The sequence below is a fragment of the Triplophysa rosa genome, linkage group LG5, assembly GCF_024868665.1.
Source record: "Triplophysa rosa linkage group LG5, Trosa_1v2, whole genome shotgun sequence".
Classification (NCBI taxonomy): domain Eukaryota; kingdom Metazoa; phylum Chordata; class Actinopteri; order Cypriniformes; family Nemacheilidae; genus Triplophysa; species Triplophysa rosa.
This window is the reverse complement of record NC_079894.1, coordinates 18,192,681-18,199,607: the sequence shown is the minus strand read 5'-3', so window position 1 is coordinate 18,199,607 and position 6,927 is coordinate 18,192,681.

The following is a 6,927-nucleotide window of genomic DNA, read 5'->3' as shown; positions in this document are numbered from 1 at the left end:
TGGGGGCCGTGGACCCCTGGGAGGCCCCAAGATGGATCCAGGGGGGCCACAGATTTTGTGGCATTATATGAAATATAGACATTTATCATACATTTTATATAATCAAACATCAGAAAAATAAGACAACCAACCAAAAGTATTGATGTCCCACGATTGTATAACAAAATTAGTTTTTGGTTTAATTAAAATGATAAGTTTAAGATAATTAGTTTTTATAAGGGGGACCGCAAAGCGATGCACTCCACACAAAGGGGGCCGCACAATGGAAACGTTTGAGAACCACTGGTTTAAAGAACAACTACTGCATAACATTCAGCCGGTTAAAAAAAGGAAAACACATATTTGGCTAAAAATGAAAAGAGAACTCATGTGTTCAGATGAGGACACATACGTATGTGCCACATACATCCCTCCACACGAGTCTCCTTATTACGATGAAGACATTTTCCCAACATTACAGTCGGAGATCATTCAGTTCCAGTCTTTAGGATCAGTTCTGTTAACGGGGGACTTCAATGCAAGAACCGGGAAAGAACTGGACTACATTAGTTCTACTGGAGATAAATATATCAATATTTGAAATGTACAGCAAAACAAAGTTAAAACTAAACCACGTCAGAACTATGATGACACTATAAACAAAAAGGGCAAACAAGTCATACAAATGTGCAAAAGTCTGGGCCTATACATAGCTAATGGGCGAACAAAAGTTGATTCTATGTGTCAGTTTACATACGGGTCACCTCTGGGCAGCAGCACCGTTGACTATGCCATCACAGATTTAGAGCAAAACAAGATCAATTATTTCACAGTCATGCCACAGTCACCTTTCTCAGACCACTGCCACATAGTCATTAGTTTAAACAAATCACTTCATCTTTTACCATCTTCACATCACAAACCCAAACTGTTTCCTCTGCCGAGAAGCTTTTACTGGAGGAAATCCAGGCGTGAACAATATGAAGCAGATCTCCACAACACTCATACTGAAAATATGATAGACAGATTTCTTCTCACCAAGTTTAAAGAAGATGAAAAAAGTATCAATCTGGCAACAAAACAATTACATCATATTTTTTGACAGTGGCCAACAAATCTTTGAAAAAAATCAAATTGAACCACGGCAAAAAAGAGATTGACAAAGCTGACTGGTTTGATAAAGAATGTCAAATCTCTAGAAAAGAAATAGGACTCTAATTGGTTCATTTGGTCTTTAATAGTGTGTTCTAGTTCATGTAGTTGGGAGGTCAGGTCTTTTTGGGTGGGGTTTGGATCATTTTGTGCATAAAGGTTTCCAAAATGTTCGGTCCAAATATGTGAATCAGCGATGGGAATGTCTTTTTCTTTTTTAGACTTATTTAAATGGTTCCAAAAGTCCCAAAATGAATTTTGGTTAACTGCTTCTTCAATCATGTTAAACTTAGTTGTCATATGTTCAACTTTTTTCTCTTTAACAGTGTTAAAGTATGTTTTAAAGGTGTGTGATAGAGGGCACATGTCTGATGGTCTGAAGGGTCTCTGTGTTTTTTATTTGATAACATTCGTAGTTCATTAAATGAACTGACAGAAAAAATTTAATCTCTTAAAAATAAAAATTCTTGTGGCCCAGACGGAATAAATAATGAGATGTTGAAATATAGCAGCCCTAAATTAAGAGATGCCATTCTCCAATTATTTTATTTGCTGTTAAGATCAGGACACTTTCCTGAGCAATGGAAAGAAAGTCAAATAACGCCGATCTTCAAAAAAGGGGACAAATGCGACCCTAATAACTACAGGGGTATTACTGTAAACTGTAACCTCGGCAAACTATTCTGCTCCATTATTAATGACAGATTAGTGCAATTTCTCCAAGAAAACAAAAGTCTAAATAACTGTCAAATTGGATTGTTGCCCAAACAAAGGACAACTGATCATATATACACATTACACACACTTATAAAGAAACATGTTCATCAAACAAAAAAAGGAAAAATATTTGGTTGCTTTATAGATTTTAAAAAGGCCTTTGATTCGGTTTGGCACAACGGGCTCTTTCTAAAACTCATCCAGAGTGGAATAGGAGGAAAAGTTTATGATGTAATTAAGAACATGTATAAGGACAACACGTGTTTTATCAAAATCAACAATGAAAGAACCGACTATTTTAGACAGACTAAAGGAATTCGCCAAGGATGTTCTCTAAGCCCGACTTTATTCAATATTTATATCAATGAATTGGCCACAAAGCTTGAACAATCCTCTAGTCCTGGTTTAACCCTTGAGGACAGAGAAATTAAATGTCTTTTGTACGCAGATGACCTTCTGCTATTGTCACCAAATGAAGGTCTGCGTGAAAGTCTGTCAGGTCTAGTACATCACTGCAGTGAATGGGCCTTACCAATAAACATCACATCCAGAGAGCGATCCTTTACTACACCTTCTGAACAAACATCAGCTGAACTCATCAGATCAGTTCAGACAGGCCAAACTCAGACACATTTTAAACACAACTCAAAAAGAATATCTTCATCACTGGCAAAATAAGATCAATGACAACAAATTAACTTGCTTCCGGAAAATAAAAACTGACTACAAATTGGCACCATACCTAATAAAACTGAAAGATTACAGGCAGAGAAAGCTTGTGTCAAAGTATCGCCTGAGTGAACACAGTCTGTGTATAGAGACAGGTCGTCTCGACACAGACAGAACTGGACATCCAGAGATCATAGATTGTGTTCAAACTGCACTGATGGTGTTGTAGAGGATGACCTTCATTTTCTCACTCAATGTAGGAAATATCAATCCATTAGACAAAAGTACTTTACTCTAATGGGAAATGTTCATCCTGAATTCCATAGAGTGAATGACGTAGAAAAACTATCACATCTTTTGGGAGAAATGGTGGAATGTATTGATCTGTCAGCACAATACTTGTTCTTTTGTCATAACATGAGAGATAAAAACTAAATCGTATTGATACAACTGTTAGTTTGGGTCCTTGTACATGTATTTATTATTTATTTTAAAATATATATATATTGTTGTGATGTATTTTGGGGTGTTTTTTTTTTCTTTTCTCTTTGTTCTTAATATTCATACTGTTGAATTTGAGAGAGAGAGAGAGAGAGAGAGAGAGAGAGAGAGAGAGAGAGAGAGAGAGAGAGAGAGAGAGAGCACTGAGTGACCCGAGCGAGACGAGAGGACAAAAGAGGCAGAGAAGATCGAGAGGGAGAGAGAGAGAGAGAGAGAGAGAGAGAGAGAGAGAGAGAGAGAGTAGAGAGAGAGAGAGAGAGAGAGAGAGAGAGAGAGAGAGGAATTAAACACTTAACACAAAAACTAGGTTAAGAAAACAAAACAGTTTTACAAAAAACTAGGTTATGGATGACCGGTTCCAAAATTAAAAGTCCCAATTATTCCAGCTACATTATGTATTATAAACATGCATAAGACCCAGTGCGCGCACACACACACACACACTATCTAGTGAGGTAGCATGTCGGCTATGAGGTATCTGTGTTTTGCACAGTTCTGGCACAGTAGGTCACCTACTACGGTTGACAACAGTACACCAAACCCACCAACCGGCTTATGCTATTTAACCTGATACACAGCACCACATTCTCAACATCCTGCTGTGAAAAGCAATAAAGGGTGGTGTCCGTGGGGCATGCTCAAAAGGACACAGAGAGCAAAGGCACAACTACACACAAAGGCAAAGTGACCACAGTCGCAAACATCAATCTGAAATGCTGCTTCTTTGACAACAGCGTTACCTGGCACCATCCCCTCCACACACTTTAAATGGAGACATGCTGACAATAAACCTAACAGACATGCATCACACAGTAAAGTGTGAAGATCAGATGAAAAAAGCTGTCACTGTAGCACCCCAGAAGACAGGTGATACTAATGTAGATGGATGTTTTGCTTTGTCATCATCGTCATTATGCTTTAAAACCAACAAAACAATTTAAAACAATTTTACAGGCATTAAAGCTTGGACATCAACCACAATGGTGTCTACTAATGTCCGTTAAAGCGGCAGTCCGCAAGCTTGTAATGATGGTTTGTAATTTGCCCTGTCGGGTCGACTTTCCCGGAGATCCTTATTTGGTGTCTTTCGTCTGTGCGTCATTTCGTCACATTCGTACACAGAACGAAGAGGATCCGGCTGCTAGCCAGCGCGTGGAGTGACAGGCGGTTTGCAGTGTGTACTCACAACTGTTTGGTAGGATTTTATACAACTGTAAGAATTATTTATGGCGGCGTTTAGTACTTTTACCTTTAAACGGCAAGCAGCGTTGGCATCTGGTGATTCATCAGGTGTGAATACCAAGAAAGTACGAACTGATGACAGTTTACTCAGAAAAAGGGAATGTGATCGGACTCGTGCGAAAACAAGGATTAATATTGGCAAGGCATTACAAAGTGGCGTGAAGTCCGTGATCTGAAAGGATTGAAAACGGATGCAGATATGGCTTTATTCCTTCTGAACAGGTAAGACATTTCAATATTTGAATAGATCACTAAAAACCGTAGCTTACTGGTTGTGTTAATACAGATGGGTACAACGTTTCATCGGTTGTTCTTTCTGTCTTAATATGTACTTTGTTTTGTGTTAGCTACGAGCGAGAGCAATTTACCTCTACTCCAAGAAAACCATTTCCGCCTCCGCTGTCAAGTATTGATGCTGCTTCAGATCGGTAAAGTGATTTTAGTTCTGTCAAAAGATGTTTATGTCAGTTTTGATATGTCAGCATTGTATGCATATCGTATATTGCACTGGTGATGCATAACGCGAACTCCGTGCATACACTGTTCAGAGCATAGGGCTATTTGGGTCTGTTTATGTTCTTATTTGTTTCGTGTTTTATCATCTGCCATGGTATCCGTTTCGTGTTATATGAACATAAATAACACATGATAACAATTATTTGCAGCATTTGACTCGATCTGATGTAACAATGCGCTCGTTAAATATAACAACCTTTTGCAACGCGATTACTAATAAAATATTTATTTTACCATGTGGTCAAAACAAATGCGTTAAAAATGTTACATACTTGTTCAGATGACATTTTCCAGAAAACTTCCAACTGTGGATATTATCCAAAACGTAGTAGATGCGCTACTGAAGATTCTCACCGGTGCACTGTCACAGGCTACACGTAACATGAGACTCAAAACATCAGACTCATCCGCGCGGTTGAGCAGTGCCGAATCACACTCGCATAAAGAAATACCTCCGCACATCACCTGCAGTAGCAATTACAAACGGAGATGGCGACAAAGAGGCCAATCCTACGGACTGCCGCTTTAAGGTGCATGGTGCTATACCACAGGTGCACAAAGTAGCCCTTTACAATATTGGAAAATCTGCTGGTCTATAGGTAGACAAACCTATCTTTTTTTTTTTTAGGTGTGAGGTTATTAATCCCCAAATTGTATAATATATATGATCAATTTAAATAAATTACATTTATTAGCTTTTTACTCACAACTTATCTTCCTAGTATTTTAAAGGTCCAGCGTATGGATTTTAGCGGCATCTAGGGGTGAGGTTCCAAATTGCAACCAAGGGCTCAGTCCACCCCTCCCCCTCTCGTTTGAAGCACTGTGGTGGCTGACATAGGGCTAAGATGTGGTCACATTTTCACCTCTTTGCCGAAGGGGATAACGTATTTATGAATCACGCTCTGTAGAGCAGTTTGTCCGTTTCGGGCTACTGTAGAAACAACATGGTGAATTCCATGTAAGGGACCCGCAGTGTATGTAGATAGAAATAGCTCATTCTAAGGTAATAAAAACATACCGCTTCATTATGTAAGGTCTTTATACACCTCTGAACACATAGTTATGTAAAATATATCGCATTATATTGCATAAATATACAGTTACTAACACAATAAAAACATAACATAATAAAAACATGATTTAAAAAAAATTAAAACTCAAACAAATAAACTCTTCATTTTAAGACTCAAGGTTTAAAAATACAATCCGGTTACTTTTCAGAAGATATCAGTTGCTTTGGGGTCAATTTGACACCAAAAATCAGGAGGGTTAAAATTGCAACAGTTTGAGTATATTTGGGGTTTTATTTTGCTATTTCATGCTCCTCTATAGGCGAGTCACACAGCATCAATGCATTCTGATTGGCTAAACAAAAATCAGACTTTCCCAGATGCCACACTTTACTTTGCAGTACACAGAGATTAGAATTGGGACATGGACAGGTGTGACATTTCAAAACGCCTATTTTAGCATTTTTTTGTGTGCCTTTGTTTTAACCAATTACAGCCATGACATTTGTGCAGTCCTGGTGATAAATGGGAACTAACTTGCGTTTCTATAGTGTCACGTTTGTCAGGTGAGGAGGCATCCAAAATGTGTAGCTGGAGGTCCACTGGGAACAAGGCTGGGTGCAAAAACAAATTTTATCATGGAGTAAAATAGAAACTAGAAAGGTGGGACATGCTACAGGAGTGAAAAGAGGGTGTCTGTTGCACGCAGCGACAAAAACAACGAAGGCGACAGTCTCAGCACAAAAAGTGAGAAGAACGTGCAAGCTGACACATGCGCTAAAGGACTGTGAAACATAGGCCTACTGAGCCTTTAGGAGTGATCTCCTTTATTTATTGACTCGTTTGCGTTCGATCCAGCAACATCTAAAATGGGGAAAATCGGTTTTATTCTCACGAATTCAAACACAACCACAGGCTTGCAATGCGCTCTTCTGTATTTTTCCTCTTTGATCTGTGCTTACATCTTCTAGAAGGACTTACCCTTGAAGAGGGACTCGAAACAAATTATTTTGTGCTAGCCGGACTATAATGTGAAATTTAAATTCAAATCAGAGCAGACAAGAGTAAAGCAAGAGTTTGATCATGTATGCCATGGCCACCTGACAGATGGTGGCACGTGGGTGCATACGGGTTATTT